Here is a 23941-nt window from a genome sequence, read left to right on the forward strand (position 1 = left end):
GGGGCTTTTGGAAGGTGGTCGGATCTGAGGGCCCTAGCCTGATCAGCAATTAATCTGCTGTCTGGTCTGGTGGTGTTTGTCAGGGGTGATGAAGTTGTGGAAAGCAGGGACTAGTGGAAGGACATGGTCATGGCTGTGACTTCAGCTTCCTCCTCTTCTGGGCCACCTGAGGTGAGGTGAGTCCCTTTTCTCTGCCAGGCCTTTCCACCATGATGCCTCTCCCTTCGAGCCAGCTGACCATGGGCTGGAACTTCTGAAGCTGTGAACCAAAACACACTTTTCCTCTTTCAAGTTGGTTTTATTAGACTTCTGGTCACAGTGACAGCAAGTTATCCGACACACTGTAGAAACCTAACCTTAGCTAACCAATCTGAACTGTCAGGTAAAACGAGCTGGTATGGCTGCCATCTAGAGGTCACCCTGAAGCCTGTGCCTCGAGCACCACAGTGGGGCTCGGGAGGTGACTGGACTGATCCTGAGGTCCTATGTTCTGTGCTGGATTCGCCCCTGAGGAGTTTACAGCTACTTGTGTGGTTGGTCGGTGGACCCAGTGGAAGAGGGGGGTCACTGGGGTGTGGCCTGGAAGGGCATAGCTCCCTCTCCGCTCCCTTCTCTCTCTGCCTCTTGGATGCCCCAGCTGAGCAGCTCCCCTCTGCTGGATTCCCCTTCCTGCACGCCAGCTACAGACTGGGAAGTGGAGCTAAAATAAACCCCTGCTCCTCTAAGATGCAGGTGTCTGGTGTTTCATCCCAGTAAGGAGAAGAGTGATTATGACAGGAGCTAATCTTGAAAGCATTGACTTTTAAATACTCTACTTGTGCTCTGTATTTTTAAAAATGTAAAATGAGGGCCAGGGATTTAGCTCAGTGGTTCTGCTGCCTGTCTTGAAAGCACAAGGTCCTGAGTTCAATCCCTGGTACCAAAAAAAGAAGTAAAATGACATGATTTCCATAATTCTAGGTCTTTGGTTACCAACTGGAATGACTATGTCCTCGAGGGGACCCTGACAATCTCTGGAGAAAAACTCGGTTGTTTCAGTGGGGCAGGGAGGCTGCTGTGACCCGGCAGGCAGAGGTGGGGAGGCTCCCACTGTCATCTCACGACCAGGAGTTACCTGACCTCCAAGGGCGACAGTGCCAAGGTGGAGAAGGTGGAGAAATCTTATCTTAACTGCCTGAAACATGATACAAGGCAAATGCCATTGAGGCAGGAGCACGTTAGTAGGCCATATGCCTACCACGCTCCAGTTAGCGTAGTATTTACCCAGTAATAGCAAGGAGGCCCTAGGGATGGCTTCATGCAGGCACTGTATGTGGCTGTGGAGTCACAGAGCCCTAAAAGGGGACCCAGTCACTGCTAAACAGGTGCAGCTCAAGTGGCTAATGGTGAACATGATCCTGGTAGGGCTCAGGGTGTGGCTCAGAGGGACAGTACTTGCTCAGCATGCACCAGGCCCTGGGTCTCACGCAGATGTACACGATACCCGTGACTTCCCGGGGTTGGAGAAATGTTTCTCGGGACACAGTGGCTGGATATCAGTAAAATCATAGGAAATACCAGCAAGGAATGCAAGTTTCTCCCAACCAGAACCCAGTATTTCAATGAATCTGGATTTCTTACAAAATTAGCAATTTGCCTCCACCAGCCCTACCTGTCCATAAAATATTCCTGAAGTGAAACCTGTCTACCCCAGAGCCAAGTCCACTCTCTCAATGTAGTAGGTCTGGTCTTCTTCCCATCTCCTGGCAGATGGGTCCCTGGCAGTGGACCCATGTCCAGTCTGGATGCCCACTCGTACGCTCAGAGATCATTCCTTCTCAGGAATGCTTTTCTGGGTGAGCAGATGGCACGCACCTGTCAGCCCAGTGCTCTGGGAGGCTGAGGCAGGAGGACGGCAAGTTAGAACCTAGCCTGGGCAGCTTAAAGACTGGCGAGAACTTGTCTCAAGATAAAAATGTAATGAAGGCTGGGGCATGTAGCTCAAGGCGAAGACCCTGAGCCCAACCCTAGCACCACAAAGAGAGAGGAAGATGCTTTTCTGTAGTGAGTTCTTTTCCACTGTGATGACCAGAGGGTCCTGAAAGCCCCTCCACACCCGAGTGCTGCTCTGCTCAGGGGCAGCGGCCCCTCTTCTAGGAAGTGGGTGCCTTGCTCGGTATGGGGGACACGGATTCAAAGGCAGCGTGCTGGTCCCAAACCACGGGGGCCGGGGAAGAGGAGCGATGGCTTTCAGTACTCACAGACCCGTCGGCCGGGAGTCTCCACCCTGAAACTCTGCAGGAATTTAGGGAAAATCCATTTTCAGACTAGAAAACAGTGTCACTAGCAGACGTACTTCAGGGCTGGTGAAAATAACTCCTCTGTGGGGAGACAGTAAAAGAAACCGTCTGTGGCAATGAGGGGCATGTTCACTCAGCGGAAGCTGGCAGAGGGTGCCGAGCACCGAGTTCACTGTCACGTCACCCGGGAGGCCGGTCCTCCCTCCAGGGACTGAAAAGGAACACAGCACGGAAATCAGCAGGGAGAAGTCGGGTGGAGCGTGGGAAGAGGGTTCCAGCTGCACTTCTGAGCTTCTGATGACCCAGGGCGAGAGGAGCAGCCAGGTGCGAGGAACCCTGCCGGGCAGCAGGGAGAGGACAGGCCAGGGCCTCTGACCCAGGCGCGTAGGGGAAGGAGGAGCACAGGGCTAGAGATGAATCACTGAAGCTCCCAGTGGGAACACGGCCCTCGGTTCTGACAGTTACCACAGAGTGGACTCAGGGACTGGAAATATTTTAAATGCTGCCTTTCAGTTCAGCCCGTGAATTGTGCAACGGTCTCACCATTGACGGATGACTCAGCTCGTCGAATTTCGGAATGAGCCAGGAAACATCAGGCAGAACGTCCTTGCTGTGCACCGGGGGGTCTCCCCGGAGATGGTGAATGTCCTGCAGACAGCCTACAGCCCGACGGGCAGCAGTTATAGCCAGGCTGCCTCCCTGGCCTCACAGGCTCGTGGAGTGGATGAGGTGACGGACACATAACTACGGGTGGAAGTACAGACTGGGGCTCAGGGTTCTGAGGCATGGAGAACCCAGCTGGTAATAAGCACAGGTAGATAACAGCCTAACCCCTGGGTGGGTGCGGGGTGCAGGGTCAGTGTGAACAGTGACCATGTGGCGTGGCTCCTGCCTTCGGTTTCCCATACAATCTGGAAAAGACCACACTTGGCTGCTGCTTTTTTTCACACTTGACTTCTCTAGGACAAATTTTCTGCTCCTCTGAGCAGATGCACACTGCAGCTTCACAGCACAGTTTGGTCTCCATTGCACACGTGCTTTAGTTTTCTAGCTATGCTGTGGGCGTGCATCCTGTGTCTGTTCGTCAAGCCGGTCTCATCAGACCCTTCAGAGGCTGTACGATCTCTCATTTGGTTTGTAAGCTCCCCAACATTCCCCATGGTGCAGCACGTTAAGCTGATGGTTGGTAATATTTGTCAAAAAATGACTGCTTTTTCTCAAAGTTGCTGAAGCAATCCAAAACATCTCCATCTCTTTGTGAGGAGAAAAGACAGAATCAAAAATTTTCCAGGGCCGGGGATTTGGTTCAGTGGCTCCGCCGCCTGCCGCGCAAGTGCAAGGACCCGAGTTCAATCCCTGGTACCCCCCCCCCCAAATTCTAAATGTTGGTGGGCTTCTACTTGGAAAATGAAACTGACGGATCCATTTGACAAAACTTGGCAACCAGGTGACAGTCCATAGTCGCTTCTCTCCTGAAGGGACCGTCCAGGACATCCAAACAGGTCATATTCTGATTTTTAACTTGGAATTTCCTAATGTAAATATGCATGATGTAGTCTATTTTATTATAAGATACTCTTTATCACTCATGTGAATAGGTGCTCAACATTGCCATAAAAAGCTAAAGGCATCAGCAAGAAGTAAATATGGATAGCTAGTAAACACCCACAGGAGGTACTGCAAGTAAGAGGAAACACACTGGAAATGGATTGATTGAGGGAAAATTGGCCTGCTTAATTGAGTAGCTCAGTGCAGTCCTCAGAGTCGCAGGCCCTGCCCAGCTGTGTGTGGTGCATCTCCATGTGCCCAAGCAAGCTGCCGGGTTCTGAAATCAGACACAGGCACGCACTCCCAGGAGGGTTGCATCTGTTTGTGGGTGTCTGTGTCCATTTGTCTGGGGGACACAAGTTGCCCTGGGGATGGGTCCAGCAGTGCTGAAGCCCAGCCCTGACGGCTGTTTCTTTTCTTTTCTTTTTTTTCTTTATTAAATTCTTTTATTGGTACTTTGTAGGTATACAACACAATTACATTTCTCACTGGGAATTGTACCTTTGCATGATGCATCACGTGTGTCCTATTTATTTCACTTAAGAGTATCGCCTCAATGTGCATCCATTTAGCTATAAATGTCTCTAATTTCTCATTCTTTATGGCTGAGTAGTACTCCATTTTATAAAAAACCCACATTTTCCTTATCCAGTCTCCAGTTGATGGGCATTTGGGCTGTTTCCAGGTTTTAGCTGTCACGAATTGGGCTGCTATGAACATGGGTGCACATATATCACTGTGGTATGATTCTTTTAATTTTCTGGGGATGATCCCCAGCTGACAGCTGTTTCTAATCAGCAAGGATGCCCTTCCTAGAAAACCCCAGATAAACCCCTCCCTCGTTTCCTTTACCAGCTCGGAATCCACTCATTTCTTCTTAAAAAGAAGCACTGGCGAGAAGATTGCCATGTCAGTAACTTGCTTGGAGGAATCCAGATTTAATCCGAATCACAAAATAAAATGAAGCCTTTGAAAAGTAGGGAGGGGTGCTTTGGCCTCGGGATTATCAGCCACAAACCCGAGAGGGAGCCCTCCTCCCAGCAACACACACACACACTCACACAAGTGAAGCTTTTGACTGCTACTTACAATCACATTGTAAAACCACATGAAATTAAAGTCGCCTCTCTTCTGTCTTGGGTTCTTCACCGCTTGCTGAGTCATGGTTTGCTGTTTGTGCGCTGAGACAGTACCAGCAAGACCTCTTCACAGCGCGAGAGGGAGAGAGTGGCTCTCGTGACCTTCAGCACCCCAGCTGCTCGGAGGCAGCGAGTTTCCCTGTAAGTGGAATGAAGGTTTCGGGGCCTGGGCTGAACCGTCCCGCTGCGAACGCTCAGCACTGCCGGCAGCAGTGGAGCAGCCCAGCGCAATCTCGAGGCAGGAAGCACTGGGCCACAAGCGCCTGACGGAACCACATCGAGACTGGGTTTTCTTTCTCCGTGGGGTCAGGATGGAGCTTGGGGCCTCACGGACCCTAAGCAGGCACTGTATCACCGAGCCACACCCGCAGCCCTGAAACTAGGTTCTGCATACTTTTCACGTACGCAGAATATTAATCCTTTAATTATCTCAACCATTTACAGGGCTGGGCATTTAGCTCAGTGGTTCCACCGCCTGCCTCGAAAGCGCAAGGTCCTGAGTTCAATCCCCGGTACCAAAAACAACAACAACAACAAACCCAAAACCATTTACAAAGGGAAAGACCGTTTTTAACTATACTCAAAAAAAAAAAAAAAAAAAAGACAGGTCAAGGTAGATGTAGCCACAAACTATAGTTTACTAACTAACCTTTAATCTATAGTAATCTAACCTTTAAAGTGTCATATTTACACTTATTCTCATAACTCATCCATAAGAAGCTCCTCTGTTAGTTAATTATATCGCTGCAAAAAAGAAATGTTTAATTTAAATGCACTATTTTGCAGATTCATGAAAGAGTGTGCTTTTTATTTTTCATCTTTTAATGTGGTGCTGGAGATGGAACCCAGAGCCTGTGTGTGCTGAGCTCCGCTCGTCTCTGGCCCAGGAGCGCCCTGTTCATTGTCCTCTTGAGTCTGATAAAGAGAGCTGCTCCCCTGCACTTTGCGGGTGTCAGTGTGGGCCTGACACGTGGGACTCTGTGATAGCCCAGTTTTCTCATCGCTAGAGCTGTGTGCAGGTTCAGGGAGAAGATTCGAGTATAGCATCAGAGGTCTGCCTGAGCGGCAAAGGTAGAAAGTGGACGGAGTAATAAACGATCCAGACAGACTGGAAGTAACGACGGGAGGTAAGAATTGGGCTGGTTTCACCCACACTGGGAAGACAGAGAGGGGATTCTTTGCTCCTTTGCCACCTGAGTAACAATGGCAACCACCACTGAGTCCAAGAGAGAAAGCCCCAGTCACGGGACTGGGTAGAAATGTCCTCTCCTTCCTGCTCCAGGGACAGGAATTCATACCAGCTCTGCTTCCAAGAGAGAAAAGAAAAATTACCACTTGTAGGCATTGATTGGGAGAATATCACAATTACTGACAAGTTAAAGTGTAATTTATTAAAATGACACTCTCTAACTGGAGGAAACAAGGCGATTCCTTCCTTTACTCCCTGGGTAAAAAACAACCTCTCTGTCTCTAAGTATGACAGAAGAAAAGCATAGGTGAGCCTGCTGTTTAAATTACTGAGAAACGTTTAATTGTAAAAAAGCAAGTAAGCAGTAATTAACAGATGGATGTTCCTTGTGGTCTTTGAATTCCTTTCATAACACTTTTCTATACTTAAGACAGCCAGAGGACTGATTGTACTTCCAGATCATTCAGAAAATTGAAACAAAGCAGGCATGGTGGTGCACACCTGTAATCATAGCACTTCTGGAGCCTGAGGCAGGAGCATCGATCATAAGTTGGAGCCTGTCATACGCAAGTTAGCAGTTTAGTAAGAGCCTGTCTCAAAATAAAAAATAAAACAGACTACGGATGTGTCCCAGGTTGAAGACCTTGGATTCAGTCCCCAGTATTGAAACAAAAAAAGACTCCTTCATTTCAAGAATATGCTTTAATATGTTGCAGCACTTTACTTTAAAAATGGATTTGTGAGTAGATGAAAAATTACATGGATAAAGCCACGTGACAGCGGAGTTACAAAATAATTTAAGTTTGCTTGTCGGTCCATATCTAAAGAACACTGCTTGGCAGATTTGCTTTCTTCTCCCCGTGAGCATGGATTCTCTTTAGGACCAAGAGGACATGAAGAACAGTAACTGAGATTTTTCTCAGCCTTCTGGCCCCTGGCAGAGGGCACCTGGTGGTCTCGGCATCTGCCCTGCCTGACCTCAGGCTCTTTCTTTTGTAACAACCTGATTGCTATGCAATGGACATCAATAGGCCACACCTTTCCCTGGTGTGCAGTCTGTACATTTTCACACTTGCGTGAACACAGAGCAGAGTGACTGGGTGAAATACAGATGCCCAGCGGAATTTGGATTTTAGGTAAACAGCAAATCCCTTTTTAGTACAAGTGTGTCCAAACACTGCGCACTGCATGCTCACACTAGATGGTGTTTATTCTGCAGCTCCAGTCTGACCGGGCACCCTGTGGGTTTTTTTTGGTACTGGAGATCGAACTCGGGTCCTTGCACTTGCAGGGCAGGCGGTGGAACCACTGAGCCACATCCCAGGCCCCACCCTGTGTTTTTGTTTGCTGAGTCTCAGCACCCCCAGGAACATCCAGACCAAGACAAACTCCTTCCCCGCTCCAGCTCCCTCAGCCGCCCCCCACTTTCTGCCCATTTTTTCCCCACACCCAGGCATGGGAACTTTTCTGCTCTCTCTTATTCTACTTCAGTTCGCATTTTCTAGAATTTGATATAAGTGGAATCGCACAGTAGACACACTGTCCTCAAAGTCTGGCGCAATGATTTTGATATCACCTCATCATATGTTCCAATGGTTTATTCCTTGCTGCTTGTTGTTGTTTCATCTGTTTGTTTTTGTGGTACTGGAGATTGGACCCAGAGCCTATGCACTGAGCCACGTCCCCAGCTCTCTTTTGCTTTTTCTTTTTAAACGGAACCTTGCAAAACCACTGAGTTGCCCGGGCTGGGCTTGGACGTTCTCCTGCCTCAGCTTCCTAGGGTGCTGGCATTGTGTGTGCATCACCCAGCTGGCTTCCTTGGGATTACCGAGTGCTAGTCTAGTCGATGAGTATACAACAGTGTGTGTGTCCATCTGCCACTTGTTGGACTTTTGGCATGTTTTCAGTTTGGGGCTGTCACAAAAAAGCATTATGAACATCTGTGTGCAAATCTTTGTAGAGATGTTTTCATTTCCAAACACCAGGGCAGTGACTTGGCGTTATGGTTGTAGGTGTATTAACTTTGTGGGCTTTTTTATTAGTGCATATTAGACATCCAGAATAGTGGGCTTTGCTTGGCCGATGCTTGCATGCACATAACATACCTTGGTGACTTCTGACCTCCCTAGCCCTCTTCGTCTTTCACTCGCACACATCCTTCAATCTTTTTTTTTTTCCTCATTAACTTTATTAGTACATTTTAGGTATACAATACAGTAACATTCATCATTGGGATCTTGTACCATTACATGAGTCTCTTGGTTCTTATTTTTTTTCCCCTTCCCCTGCCCTCCCTTCACCCCCTCCACCCTTCCCTATTTGCAAAGACCTTGTATCCATCTTTTTCCTCTTATATTTTTTCCTTTCCCTTTTTTCCCTTCCCCTACCCCTCCCAATTCCCCTGCACCTTTAGACCTTTTCTTCCTGTTACACAATAGCAGTTATACATTTTTTAAATTACAATATCAAGATCTAGGAGACATTACCACAGATTTTACAGAATTTAAAAGGATATAGAAAGTATATTACAAAAATCTTTTTTGAAATAAATTTGACAACTTCTAAGAAGTACCTTGGAAGACAAATTAATGAAACTAACTCTGGAGGAAATATAAAATTTGAATAGCACCTATTAAAGAAAGTATATTCCTAGCTTGAAAACCTACCTATATGACAACAGCAGGCTCATAAACATTTTAACTGATAAATTATATCAAACAATTAAAGCAGAAAAAAAGAAGGAACACTTCTCCCTTCATTTTAGGAAATCAACATTGTGCTAATCCTAAAACTGGATAAAGATAATAGAAGAAAAAAATATGAACATAGATAGAAATTTGTTTAACAAAACAAACTCTTAGAAGTCAGATCTGGCAGTATGTAGAAAGTGGTTTTATTATAGGGATGGCAGTGTTGGTTCAGCATTGGAAGATCCACCCCCAAAAGTCATCATTTTAACAGAGGAAAGGGGAAAGCCATATGATCCTGTCACTAGTTGGAGAAAGAGTATTGGACTAAATTCTACAGCTGTTCATGGTAAAAGCTATCAGGAGCCTAGAAGTAGAACAGAACCTTCTCAACAGATCAAAGACATGTACTCCATACTTCCAGCAAAAACACCTTATATGAATGGAGAAGATAAAATGCTTTCTCCTTAAGGTGGGGAACAAGGGCATATATGCCTACTCTTCATCTGTCCATTAGACTTTGAAACATAGGTCTAGACCAAAATAGTCTGGCAATAAAATGACACAACTAGGATAGGATTGGCATGGCAGAAGCAAAATCTTTCTATGTAGATGAAATGATCATCTACAGAGAAAATACTAAGAAATCTCTAGGAGCCCCTAGAACTTGTACTTGAATTTAGCAGGATTAGAAAACACAAGGTATATATTAAAATTCAGGTCTGTGTATACTTGCTATAAATGAAGAATTGGATATTAAAATTTAAAAGTTATGTAGGCGTACAAAGGACCCAGAAAAGCCAAAAACAAAAACAAAAACAGTGTTGGAAGACGTTTAGCACCCAATTTTAAGACTTCTTCTAAATCTACAGTAATCAAGGCAGTGTTGGTGTAAGGAAAGACATATAGATCATTGGAAGAAAACAGAGAATCTAGAAATAGAACCACACATATATGGTCCACTGAGTTTTGAAAGATTATTTAACATTAACATTTTATAGAATATAAACTCGATTCAAGAGCCGAGGAAGAGATAGTGTCTTCAGCAAACGGCACTAGAACACCTGGTATCCGTATATAAAAAATTAACCTCAACCCTTTTTTTCCATACATGAAAATAACTTGAAGAGATCTATGAACCTAAATAAGAAAGCCTAAAAGTATAAAACTTTAAGAAGAAGTTATAAGGGAAAATATTTATGAATTCAGGGTAGGCAAGAACTACCTAGGATACAAAAACCATGATGTATAAAAGAAAAAAAAATTGATGAGATTCCATCAAAATTTAGAACTTTAAATGACATCATTAAAATGAAAAGTAATCCTTAAACAGACCATATTTACAATGCATATAACCTATGAGCAGAATATATAAAAAATTCTTAGAGCTCATTAATAGACAACCCAATTAAAATGTAGACATAAGAAGATGATAAATAGCCAGTATAGCATAAGGAATGGTGTGCAATTCTAGAATCAGAAAAATACTAATCAGTACAATAATAAGATTGAATTATACGCTCATTAGGGAGATGAAGTCAAAAGTTTTAAAAGCCTTGTCATGACTTTTTCTTTTTGTTGGATTCTCCCCCTTTGCGTTTAATTTGTCATGCCCAATGGATTCATTCTGCTGGGTTTCCTGGGGTTGTGATCCTCACTGTCTTTTCCTAGGGTATTGTCTAAAATTTTTTGGAGTGCTGGTTTGGTATTCATGAAGTTCCTGAGGTGCTCTTTATCATGAAAGCATCTTATTTCTCCATCAATTTTGAAAGATAGTTTTGCAGGGTGCATCAATCTGGGTTGGAGGCTGTTTTCCTTTAGGGCTTGAAATACATCACTCCAAGCTCTTCTTGCCTTGAGGGTTTGCGTTGAGAAGTCTGCTGTGATTCTGATGGGCTTTCCTTTGCATGTGATTTGTTTCTTTTCTCTCATTGCTTGTAGAATTTTGTTCTTCTGTTGAATTTCTGGAATCCTAACTATTATATGCCTATGTGTAGATTTTTTTTTGATTAAGGCTAGCTGGAGTCCTATATGCCTCACTTATCTGTATGTCAAGTTCTTTTCCTCTCCTTGGGAAATTTTCTGCCATCACTTCTGTGAAGAGTTTTTTTATGTCATCTGCGCTCTCTCCTCTTTCTTCATTGACTCCAATCAGTCTTATGTTATTCTTCTTTGCATCGTCTAGCAGCTGCTGGATTGATTTCTTGTGTTCTCTTACAATTTTAAAGCAATTTTTCTTTTCCTGGTCACTAATTGCAATCTTATCTTCTGTATCTGAAATTCTGTCTTCACATTGGCTCATTCTGCTGCATAAACTTTCAATGGAGCTTTTAATCTCCTGGAAATCTGTTTCCATCTGTTTTATGGATTCCATTTGTTTCCTATGTTGGGATTCCATCATGTTCCTCAGATCCTCTATTTTTTTATCTGTGTCCTCTCTAGATTTATTAATCATGTCTTGCACCATGAGCAAAATCTTTGCTGTTATCTGAGTAATTATTTCTGATTTCATTTTTCCCAGATCCTCTTTTGTTGCCAGTTCAGAGAGTCCAGGTGGTTGAGTATCAGATTGTTCCATCTTGTTTCCCTTTGGGGTTGCTGTAGGTGATCTGGAAGTCTGTTTTTGAGGCTTGTTTATGTGTCTTCTCATTTCTGCGCCCGTGTGTGTGTGTGTGTGTGTGTGTGTGTGTGTGTGTGCTTCTGGTGCCCACGTGGCTCACCTTCTTGGCCCTAGGAGCCTGGGATGGCAGCAGCGGAGCTTTCTTCCGGGTGATTTGACAACTTCTAAAAAGTACCACAAGGGGAAATATTAACTAAAGCAGAATTACATTTTCAGGAGACCATGCTTCCTCTGGAGACTCCCTGAGCAGTTTGGGTCCAAACTTTTGAAAAAAATGTGTGGGAACCTGCTCAGTTATTAATTCAGGGTCGAGGCTATGCTTGTGTTTCTTTAGAGAATGGATCCAATGGAGAAATATCCACACCCTTCAATCTTTAAAGAAACTTCCAAGTGGCTTTCAAAAGCGGTTGTGTCATTTTGCATTTCCAGCAGCAATACACGAGAGTTCTACTTTCACACACCTTTGTCACACTCGGTGGCCTTGTTCATAACTGTTGCAGTCTGGCAGGCATGTTTTGATCTGTATTTCTCTAACGACCAGTAGCGTTGAGGATCTTGTGCTTATTTGCGTCCGTATACCTTTAGTGAAGGATCCAAGTTCTTGCCCATTTTTCAGTCGCCTTGTTTTCTTTTCTTTTTTTTTTTTTTTGGTACTGGGGGTCGAACTTGGGTCCTTGGGCTTGTGAGGCAGGCGGCGAAACCACTGAGCTAAATCCCCAGCCCAGTTGCCTTGTTTTCTTATCGAAAGTTTGGGAGAATCTCATACACTCTGAACTCTAGTTTTTATCAGGTATATAGTTGCCTAGTGTTTTCTTCTGTTCTGTGCTTGTGTTTTCATCATCTTAGCATTATCTTACAGAGACCGGAAGCCTTTAATTTTTTTTTTTTTTTTTTGGTATCAGGGATTGAACTCAGGAACTTATGCTTATGAGGCAGGCGAGGTGCCACTGAGCTAAATCCCTGGCCCTAATTTTTATGAAGTCCAATGTATCTATTGTTCTTCAAGACATCATAATTTAGGTGTGTATTAAAAACCTTTGGCTACCGTTGGGTCACAGTGATTCTATTCTAGAAGTTTTCTAGTTTTAGGGTTTTTATAGGTCTACAGCCCATTTCGAGTCACTGGCTCTTATTTTTGTCCGTGATGCAAGATGTGGACCAAGGTTCGGCTGTGGCCCGTGGCCCTCTCCCCTCAGGACGTCTGTGGTCGGCTGCACTGTGTGCACCACGCTTGCAGGCTGTCGGCTGGTCCCTGTGGGAAAGGTGCTCCTCCCTGGGCTGCAGCCCTGCCGTGAGCGTCACCTCGATGTCTCCCCTGTGCTCTGCTCTCTGCTCACACTCACCCATCACTGCCGCAGTCCAGGCCTCTCCGTGCCCTCTGTTTCCGAGGTTCCTCTTGGCCTCGCTGGCTGGAAGGACGCTTGCAGCTCTTGCAGTGCTCCCGTCCTCTCTGCCCCTCTGTTCCCTCCTCTCTGTGCAGACAGTGCGCCGGGAGTCTTGTAGAATTCTCCCTCAGGCTCAGTGTCACTCCGTGCATCTCACTCCTCTGCTCTGCAGTGGCCAACAGCAGACCATTTCCCTTTTCCTTTGTTTTGTTTCGTTGGAGGCGGCGTGACGTGGAGGACAGCGGCCTCTTCCTGGCCTCTTGTGTCAGACAGGCGGGAGCTCCCTCCAGACCCCGAAAACCAGGCTGGGTGCTGCAGCCTGGATGCCTGTTAGGAGGTGGGAGCCCTTTCCTGCCCGCACCGATCATGCTGGTCCTGGGCCCACCGTGCCACAGGTGCCTGCTGCTGCTCTTTGCCGCATCATGCACACCCAATGGGGCTGTTGCCCGTCCCCTCCTGCACGCTCTCCCTGCCACGCTGCTGTCACCGCAGACGCCACCGTGCTGGCCCGGCACCGACACACAGTGTCCTGAGCACCTCCCTGCAAATGTCTCACGATGACACACACGGAGTATTTGCACCAAGGAGGTGGAGAACAGGAGGTTAAACCTCGCTCCGTTACGGCGGGGGACAGGACTCCTCGCCCCAGAGAGCCCAGCCATGAGCAATGCTGACCTCGACTATGAGGGGCAGGGCCATACCCTCACCCACCCCTCTGGACCTCTCGGCCAGACTAGGAAGGCCTGTGACTGCCCATGCATCTGTGGCTGGGATATTCTGCTCAGGCCGGGCAGGGTAGTGCACACCTGTCATTCCAGCATGCTGGGAGGCTGAGTCAGGAGGCGAGTTTGAGCCCAGCCCGAGGCTTAGCAAGACCCTGCCTCAAAGTAAAACAGTAAAAATAAAGGAGGCTAGGGATGTACAGCAAAACCACCAAAAAAGAAAAGAATATTTTAACTTAATATTTAGTTTTTTGTTAATAACTTCAATATTGATTTCATAAAATATAGCAATATAAATTAAATTAAATTAAATACATTGTTGAAGATATCTTCTTTGTCTTTTACAATGTTTTAGTGTGGGTCCTGTGATTTTTTATCTTGCAGTATATGTGGTCAAATCATGTTTGTATTAAGCAGTGCTGGTCTAGAGTTTAGAAGTGAAATCCATGCTAAATAAAGCTGCTGAGGATTATAACTGCGGCCACTGAGATTTGAAAAACTGGCCACAGGCTTGTTAGCATGGGTGACGTGATCCGCACACAGTAAGCAGAAGCAGCGCATGAAGGCTTACCCAGAAAGCCAGAGAGAAAGTAGCTTGCTCGCTGGTGTGGCGGCACATACTATACTATAATTCCTGCATTTGGGGAGGCTAAGGCAGGAAGATTGCAAGTTCAAGCCCAGCCTGGGCAATTCAGCAACTCATTGAGAACCTGCCTCAAGATTAAAAAGCAAAAACAACTCCCTCAACCTTTGCTTGGGCAGTCATGTTCCCGCAGAGGAAGTGGCTTTGCCTGGTGGACACAGGTACCAGCCCACCCTGCCTGTGGAAGGGTCCCTCATCCTCGGAACCCCCAAGGGGCTGGAAGCTGACTGCTCCAGCAGATCCCTCACAGCGAGATGACTGCCCCAGGGCATTTGCACATGCAGACATCTCCCAAGTTCCTGAGGTTTTCGTTCCACCCAGTACTCATTTTTTTTTTTTTTTTTGGTACCGGGGATCGAACTTGGGTCTTTGCGCTTGCATAGCAAGTGGCGAAACCACTGAGCTAAATCCCCAGCCCCAGTACTCGTTTTTGATTGTATTTGATTGAACAAAACATTGTGCATGGAAGATAAATTAGGAGCAATACTAAGTGGTGACAGACAGAAATCCCCAGGCCTTGTTCTGGTTGGGATCAAATAGACACAAGAGAACCTAAAAGACGGTTTTTAAGTCTAGGCAATCACAGGCTGACAGTAACAGTGCCACATAAAGTTGAAGATGCAGATGTGGGTTGGGGACCCCAGGGAAGCTGGGGCTGAGGCGTCGGAGCAGCTGACATTGTAATGTTCACCCCACCCAGAGAGGGCAGAGGTGCCCCTGGAGAGGGGGCTCTCGGTTCCAGCTAGGACTTCTACACTGCTTTCCCCTGAGTGCCAGTGCTCTGTGAAAGTATCCAAGCTAGAAGTGTTTCCTTCTAAAATTTGTTTGAAACATATTTAACAAAACAGGGATACATAATAACAATGTGGTTGTTCTATCAGTAAATTATTTTTAAGAAATGATACATTTAGATGGGCGTGGCGGTGCATGCCCCTCATCCCAGCTCTCCGGGAGGCCGAGGTAGGATGATCACAAGTTTGAACTCACTTTGGGTAATTTAGCAGTTTAGCAAAACCCTATCTCAAAATCTAAAAAAATAAATAAATGAAGATGGGCTGGGGATGTACCCCCATGCCAAGACATTTTAAAATGTATGTATAGTTACTCTATCATGGTCTATGATTGCTCTGACTTAAAAACTGTCTTTTAGGTTCTTTTGTATCTATTTGATCGCAACCAGAGCAAGCTACTCCAACAAATAGAAATGTTGGCTATGTCTTAGAGCAGACGATTAGCATATGAAACCATAGTGCACTGTCTGCTTTAATGCAACAAAACTCTTTATTTCCCAAACTCCATTCTTTTTAAGTCCTTTCAGCACATCATAATTGAAAAAATATGGCTGTGATTATGTAGCCAGAACTGCAGAAGAGTGATGCCAGTGTGGCAGCCACGTTCCCCTCCCCTCCAGCCAGCAGTGGGTCCCTGGGAAGTGTCCGCGCTCCGGGGACTGGGACGCAGTGGGGTGCGCCGTGGAGTCTCCAGTCTGGGGAGGAAGCTGGAGGTGCCCAGGGCTCCGCGCCCAGGGACCCGTGACCCCTCACTCCCTCCTGCACCAGTGGCCTCAGAGCGTGGAGCCCTGGCCGAGCTACCAGAAGTGCGAGTGTCTGCTGCACCTCCGCCTCCTGGAGCAGACTCCCACCAGGCCTAGCAGTGGTTTCTGTGCACATGTTGGGAGGGGCTACTGGAAATGAATCCAGGGCTCTCGCACTGAGCTACACCCCCAGCCCAGCCCTTTTTCTTTACCTTTATTTTTTTTAAACTGGAGACAGGATCTTGTTAAGTTGCTAAGTTGCCTAGGCTGGGCTTGAACTTGTGACCCTCCTGCCCTGGGCTCCCAGAGTGCCGGGATTATAGACGTGTGCCCCCGCGCCCAGCATAATTTGAGAACCACTGCCCTAACATTGCTACAGTTTCTGAGGGGATTTGCTGTAATTAATCATTGTACCCAGACTAACATGTTGGTGTTCTGATTCTTAGTCAATGCGCTCATGGACTCTAAGATTATAATTCATATATCCCCAAGACCAAAGAGCCTCCTGCACCCCATGTTCATTTCAGCACTCTTCAGAGCAGCCGAGCAATGGAAACAGCCTCAGTGTCCACCCACCAATACGTGGGCAATGAACACTCGCTCCTCACACACAATGGAGTACTACTCCGCCATAAAAAATGATGAATTTGCAACAACATGTCTGGAGCTGGACATCTACCCCAGGTGCAGAAAGACAAGTCCTCGTGATCTCATTCAGGGTGGCATCTGAAACAGCTCACCTCACGGCAGTGGGGAGTAGAAGAGTGGTTGCCAGAGGCCGGGGAGAGTGGAAGGGACGGGGACAGGAAAAGGTGATCAGTTGGTGCCTGAGTCACACTTGGACGGGAGTCAGAAGTCCCAGGCATTGCTGCACAGCAGGGTCTCTGTAAGTAACACCAAAAGCTAGAAGAAAGGGTGTTTGGGACAGGGTTTCGCTGTGTGTCTCAGACTGGCTTTGAACTCATAGCAATCCTCCCGCCTCAGCCTCCTGAGTGCTGGAATTACAGGGGTATACCACTAAAGCTTGGCTTAGAGAAAAAGATTTTAAAAATTTTCACCCTAAAGAAATGATAAACATTTGAAAAATTGGTTTAACTCAATTTAGACATTGTATAATATATAGATGTATTGAAACATCCAGTAATATAGAGTGTTATGTTTTTATGTACCAGTTAAAAATCAGTTTACAAAAGGAAGTGCCAAGCTGCGGCTCCCATGGATAGGAAGGTGATTTTACCTCCAGGTGCTTTCATGTTATGGTTGCTTTCGAGAAGCTCTGAGCAGGGGACTTAGGAGCTACCCGTTCTGATTTCTGCTGAACTCTGCAGGCAGGGACCATGGGCAAAATTCCTGGGCTAAAATAAGCGGCTGGGTGGGCGTGGTGGTGGCACACACCTGTAATCCCAGCACTGGGGAGGCTGAGGCAGGAGAGTGCCCCCAAGTTCAAGGCCAGCCCGGGCTGCGTAGTGAGACCCTGTCTCAAAAAATCACAGTAAATAAGCAGCTGCCGTGCTGCATTAGCGGACACATCCATCCGCGTGGACTGCTGGCTGGTTGTCTGGAAGCCACATTAGCACAGCCCTAAGTTCAGCTCTGCAGCCCACGGCATGCAGTGGGGCCCGGCTCCCCCGTGTTCTTAGGAAGTCGGGTGGCGGCGGCAGAGGTCGGCGGGGCCACCTCGCTCCCCGGGGAGGTCCTGCTCGCAGCACTAGCTCAGCCAGCTACCAAAACACTTTGCGGAAGGGAAGCACTCTATTTTTGGACAGTTTAATTTCTTTTCCACGAGTCCAGCTGAGCGCCACTGTCCTGCGGTGGTCACGCTGTGGTCCGGACTCGAGCTCCCGCGAGCCAGCACTGTCACCGGGGGGCTTCAGCCGCTCGGGAGCTCAGCCCCAGCACACCAGGTCCCCGGGGCTCTGCGCCTCTGCCTCCTGCGACTCCTCAGTCACCAAGGCCTCCCCAGCCTGCGGCTCGAGTGGCCCAGAGCAGGGCCAGCGTCCAGCCGGGCAGAGCGTCCGCGCACACCGAGCTCCGTGCCTGTCGGCTCTGTCGCTGAGCGCGCCAGCCTCGGGCACCTGGGGTTCGCAACCAGCTGCAGCCCGCACCCCGCCGACAGAGGCTCCCTGTCCCCCGCGGGCTGCTGGTCACCAGCCCTGGGCGCCGTCCACCTTTATTCCCATTGGATTACCACGCTGCTACCTTAATTCTAAAATAGTAACATCGCTTCCAGTCCAAACTCGCATCACATTTCACACCTTCTTTCTTTTTCCTCGGCTGTGCCTTCTCTTCTGCAACCCGAACAGTGAGCCTTCTCTCTGTAAAATCGCTGAAGAAACTGGACAAAGCTCCCCCCACTTGGATCAGTTATCAAACACCAGAGCTTGAGAGGAGAACAAAATGTCCAAGCAGAGAGTCCGAGTTAAACACAGACCTCCACCTGCCAGGTTCACTTCTCTCTGGCTTTTACCTAACGTGCACTGAAACCCAGAAATGCTCCAATCACTGCAAATAATGGTAGGAAGCATTTGGCGTGTCTAACAGATATTAAATATTTGAAATATAGATCCTCATTCTTTGATGTGTACAGAAGAAGGTGATTTAAGAACAGTATAGAATGATTTAAAGCTTTTATTGTGATCTTGGATTCATTGAAGAATTTAGCATTATACCGTACTGGAAAATTGAGTACTAGAAAATTGAGTTTGTTGACAATGTTCCTTTTATTATTTTGCGTTCATGAAAATTATTCTTCACACGCCTCCTTAAGTCCATAAAAATTAAAATAATTATAAAGAAAAAATTAAAAAGGCAGCCATCTTAGCTTAGTGTTTAGAGACTATGTGAAGAGCCTATACAGTATCTCAAAAAATACAGTGAATGTTTAATTTTTTAAAAATTTATTAGCGTGAAGGACAGTCTGCCACAGAATACCCGCCGGAGCCACACAGAGCTGCGCCTGCTGCCTGCTGTCCTCGCCACATCTGCAGCACCTCTGGGGTCCTCTGCTGTCGAGGCTGCCTCAGTGTCCCTGGTCACTTCAGAATGTTGGCCTCTCGAGGTCACTTTGGCTTTGTCCACACCGCAGCGTCCACATCCGTGACCGAGGTGGGCGAGGACACGGTACGGGCGTGGACAGAGCAGCAGTCACCATCTGCTGGATCCCACCCTGCGGTGTCACTTGGCAGACAGCGTGTCTGGAGCTGCTTAGCAAGTGGCAAGGACCATGGGACCAGAGTGTGTGAGGCTAGAGGTTCGATCCTGAGGGGAGTTAACAGCCATGTCTTTTATTGTAATAAATTTTCAAGCACATCATATTTGTGATCAGCAAAGCAAATAGAGTGATCTCAAAGACCACAGCTGAGCTGGAGGGCAGGGTCTCCAAGGGGAATCTGGGCTGACACAGCTAGGGCAAGCGAGGAAAGTCAGAAAGTGCATTCCAGGAGATGTAGTGAAGGCGCTGTTGGGGGAGAAGGGAGCAAACTTTTCACTGTAAAACATGAGCAATCCTGGCTGACCTGCACCGCAGTATGTTGGCTTCTTGTTTCGTTCTGGATTTTGTTCTGTTTTTCAGAGCTGGGGATGGAACCCAGGGCCTCCTTGCGTGCCGGGCAAGTGCTTTGCCCCTGAGCCACACCCCTAGCTCCAGCTGAAGTAATTTTCAGTACAGTCGCGAAGTTACCATAGTCCTACCTACCTAAACGCGCCCTTCAGTGGCAGTGTGTGCCCTGCCAGTACTCCTCACAGGGTCAGGAGCCCCACACGTCATGCTATTAGTGACCAGATTCCCATGCTTTTTCTTTTTTTGCTGGGGAAGGAGCAGTGGGCATGGCTCTGGCCCATTCCTATTCACAGCCCTTTAGATGTTTTTAAATAATGAGATGCAGAGAAACTGGACCCTTGGTAAACCAGTCTGTGATTCCTCCAAATGTTAAGCAGAGAAGGACCATAAGGTTCAGCAGCAGTTCTACCGCTGGGCAGAAACCCAAGAGAGGTGAAGGCAGAGACGGGAACGCATGCATGTACACCCAAGACTACGGCAGCCTGCGACACAATGAGCAAAGTGTGCAGGGACCGCTCAAGAGGTCACTGACGGACGAATACAGAACACACTACAAACACATGTGTCCGTTCGCTAGGGCTGCCGTATGAAAGCACTACAGACCTGGTGACTCAAACAACAGAAATTTATTTCCTCACAGTTCAAGAGGCCGATGTCTCAGACTGAGGCGCTGCCAGGACTGGTGTCTGGCGCAGCCTTTCTTCCAGCCTTGAGGAGGCCACCTTCCTGCGGGGTCCCCCACAGCATTTCCTGTGTGCCTGCGCAGACAGGGGGCGCGGGGGTCCCTCCCTTTAGTTGTGTGGACACCAGTTCTACCAGATCAGGCTCTCATCCCTGCGACCTCCTCAGCCACCTTCAGAAAGACCCAAATAGAGTCCCACAGGGGCCGGGTGTTCAACATATGGATCTGGGAGATGGGGAGGTTCGGCCCATAAAAGCACAGAGTGGAATAATGTTCATCCTTTAAAAGGAAGGAAATTCTGACACATCTATGCTGTGGAAGAAGCCTGAGGACTTAATGCTGAGTACAATAAGCCAGGCCTGGAACAAGCAGGTTCCATTTGTATGACACTCTCGGGGTTGGCAGACAGAGCGGTCAGGATGGGGTTCCAGTTCCAGTCTCGTTAGATGAGAAAGTTCCGGACATGGATGGTGGTGAAAGTTGCACAACATTGTGAATGTGCTTGATGCCATACAACTCCACACTTACCAATGGTTAAAACAATACATTGTAGGGCTGGAGATTTAGCTCAGTGTTTCCGCCGCCTGCTGCACAAGCGCAAGGACCCAAGTTCGATCCCTGGTACCAAAAAAAAAAACAAAACTAAAAGCAATACATTGTACACTATGTTTACCACTATTTTTAAACAAAAGAGAACAAATAAGTATGGCTCTCTTAGGTTATACCATTCACATTTTATTACGATGCGACTTAAAAGGCACCCACCTGGCCAGGGATTTAGCTCCTTGGTGCCACTGCCTGCCTTGCAAGTCCAAGGTCCCGAGTTCAATCTCTGGTACCAAAATAAATGAATAAATAAATAAATAAAATAAAAGGCACGCACCCTCACAGGTCCCTTTCTCCAGGAGCGAGTGTGGAGACACACCCACCATGGCTGTGATGCTGTCAGGGTGGGAGCCACTCACTCCTGTCCGTCTTATGCCTTTTTCTGTACCGTCTTCTCACGTGTATCAGATGGGTATCACACTGTCCACCTGTCTATAGCATCTTCTAAATCTTCAGTATGAATTAAGCTTAATTTTTTCAGTGCAGTAGCATCACAGTGATGGCAATTAAATTATCTATCTATTGAACTATGAGAAAATCAGTTTGGAGACTTCCAAGTCCTGCAAAAATGTAAATAACTGAACAATACTGTCAGATGTTATTTGACTCTAAAAGAGCAGAATTGGAAAGTCCCAGATCAATTGCATCCTCTGTTCCTTTTCCTCCTTCACTAATGTACAGATGCAGGGAGTATCTGTTCTGACCCACAATGAATACTTGTGGATAAATGGACACTCATGTGCATGTGCATATTACAGAAAGAATTCTCTTGCTGAAGGGAGGAGGAATCCAGTGTCTCCCGCACTGGTCAAGTGCAGGACCCCAGGCAACACATTTTGGGGGAGCATTACATCATTGTAGAGAGAATCCCCTTTTCAAAGACAGCTAATAACTTTCCATTTTGGCAGAATTATTATTCAAGTGCAGCAAAACATTTAGAAAGGAAATCAACTTCGATATCACTCAGGAGGCCCCTTTGGTACCACAAAACAAGAAGCTGGTGGAACTTCTGTGTGTTGGTCTTCACACATTCACATGGATTATAATGCAAAAATTTCAAGATTTGCTAGACCAAAGGGAAAGGAAATAGTCTGTCCTATTAGAAAGAAGAGAACTGGAGCAAAGAAATTTAGTTTTTGCAGTGCTTTGCATTACAATTTATATATAAATATCAATAATGTAGAACATTAAAATGCTGAGAGATTAAAACCCTAGAATTTTATGCAACTAGAATGATGCATGACTAGAACTTAAAAATTACATTATGTGCTCACAACCCACACATCATACTACACGCACATCGTGGGTGAGGAGGAGGGGAAGCTCGCCCGTCCCAGGGGGCTGACAGTCTCAGAAGACAGCAGAGCTGGAGATGCCCTCCCTCCACAGGAGGTGTGGCCGGTGAGCAGCAGTGTCAGAATCTGTGTCCCGAGCGGATGCGGATGATGGGTGATGTCAACACAAAAATATAAAAATTAGGATTTATAATTTTAAAATACAAGGATACAGTCAAATACAGGTGAAGTATGGGGATGAAACTCTGTTAAATTTTTTAATGAGAAATGGAATGTAAGGCAGATTTCCCAAATCACTGCCAATCCTTAGCCAGACCACGATGACAAGCCACAGGTTCTTACAGAAAACCCCACAGCATCCCAGGGCAAGGCACTTGTCTGGCATGCAGGACAGCCCCGGATTGGGTCCCCAGCACTGCAAAAAGTGACCAACATCCCCAAAACCAAAGCCCGTTCCTCCTCACAGCAGTCCAACCCCAGTAGAATACTTAGCATTCCATGGTCAGGAATTTTTTTTTCAACATATCGGTTATTTAATTAGGTTCTTAGTAAGAAATTCAGAACACCAATTTGTGAGGGTACATTCCATTTGTCAGAGCAAAAAGGGATCACATGTGGCCCTGGAGCTGAGGAGCAGCTTTGATGTTTGGTAAAATCGACAAGTCCATCACTCTCTGATCGACCTTGCACTGATCTGAAATCTGGTATCTTTCTCGGGGTCAAAGATCTCACCCTCCTGGTGTCTCGGCTTCCACAGCTGCTGCTTCTTGGAGTAAGCAGCAGTGAGGTGTTTGGGGATTTTCACGTTACTGATACCAATTTTGGTGGAGGTGGCAATGACAAACTTCTGGTGTGTTCTACGCAGAGGAACTTGATTAAGATTAAGAGGTCCAGTCGCAAGTAGGAAGCCACTGGCCAGCTGCTTCAGGAAAACCACTCTCTTGCCTCGGTGGTGCCCAGTGAGGACGATGCGGGGAGTGATGCTGGCTCGAAGTTTCCTCACGTGCTGGCTGAAGGGATTTTTGCCGTGGCTCGGTGGCTTTCGGGGCCCATCTTCAGGAGGGCGGTACCTAGGCATTTGGGAAGCTTAACCACCCGGGCACCGCCATTCTTGTCACCACCAACTGGTTTTGTGACAGGAGCAAGAACCTTCTCCTTTTTCTTCTCAACCTTGGATTTAGCAGCCGAGTGCTTCCTCTTGTACAGAGCCTTTCTGGAATGTGTACCATGTCGGGAGTATTTACCAATTCCTCTAACTGGGACAGGGTTTCGGCTGCAGTGCGGCTGCCCCTTCTTGGAGTTTTTAGCCTTCTTCACATTGTTTATGACTGTGCCAGTGGCATCAGCCTGCTTGGCTTCAGGTTTTTCCTCTTCAGTACTGGGCTTCTCCGCTTTTTCGCCTGGCATCTTGCAAGAAGGGAAAGAGCAGTCACGAATTTTAACAATAACATTATTTTCACTTTGTGGGGTGTTCGTTTTTCCGTGTTAGTTTTTATTTTATTAGCACACGCTAACTGTGCAGCTGAGTGGCTTCCCTGTGATATTTCCACACACATCTTCCTCGTTCCCAATCTGGGGAGGGGCTATTCTGGGTTGTTCTGCCCTCTGACCCTTAGGGAGGCTTTCTAGCTTGCTTTGTCCCCGCTTCGTTTCCCACCCTTCCTTGGGCGTGGCCTGCTGCAGCCTGGCCACCTTGAGCTTGGTTGCTGGCTGGGCCTGAGGAGGGGCTGCAGCACCCAGTCCCACTGCCAGGCGGCGCCCGGCCATCCCTGAGACAGGGATGCTTGCCCGCTGCTGTGGAAAGCAGGAGAGGGGACCCAAGTGCCCGCCTAGGCTGGGGATGGGCATGGACCAGGGGCGGTGCAGGCTCCTCTCAGCCGTGCTGTTTGCCAGCGTGTGGCATCGTCGCATCCGCCCTTGAGGACGGCTGTCGGCAATGTCGGGTAAAGCGAGACCCGAGCGGGCGCAGTCCTGGCCTTCCGCGAGCGCCCTGCCCACTGCAGCAGGGAAGAAGTGGGCCTCTCAGCGGAGGTCGTGGTGACCGGACGGGGAC

The 23941-nt window shown here is 47.3% G+C and overlaps 1 pseudogene; it reads right to left on the reverse strand.

Moving 5' to 3' along the window:
* Positions 1–22055: 22055 nt before the first annotated feature.
* Positions 22056–23414, reverse strand: LOC101718441 (large ribosomal subunit protein eL6 pseudogene; annotated as a pseudogene).
* Positions 23415–23941: the final 527 nt, after the last annotated feature.

Source organism: Heterocephalus glaber, unplaced genomic scaffold, assembly GCF_053883595.1.
Source record: "Heterocephalus glaber isolate CG9 unplaced genomic scaffold, H.glaber_assembly_v1.0 deba00001737, whole genome shotgun sequence".
Taxonomy (NCBI): Eukaryota; Metazoa; Chordata; class Mammalia; order Rodentia; family Bathyergidae; genus Heterocephalus; species Heterocephalus glaber.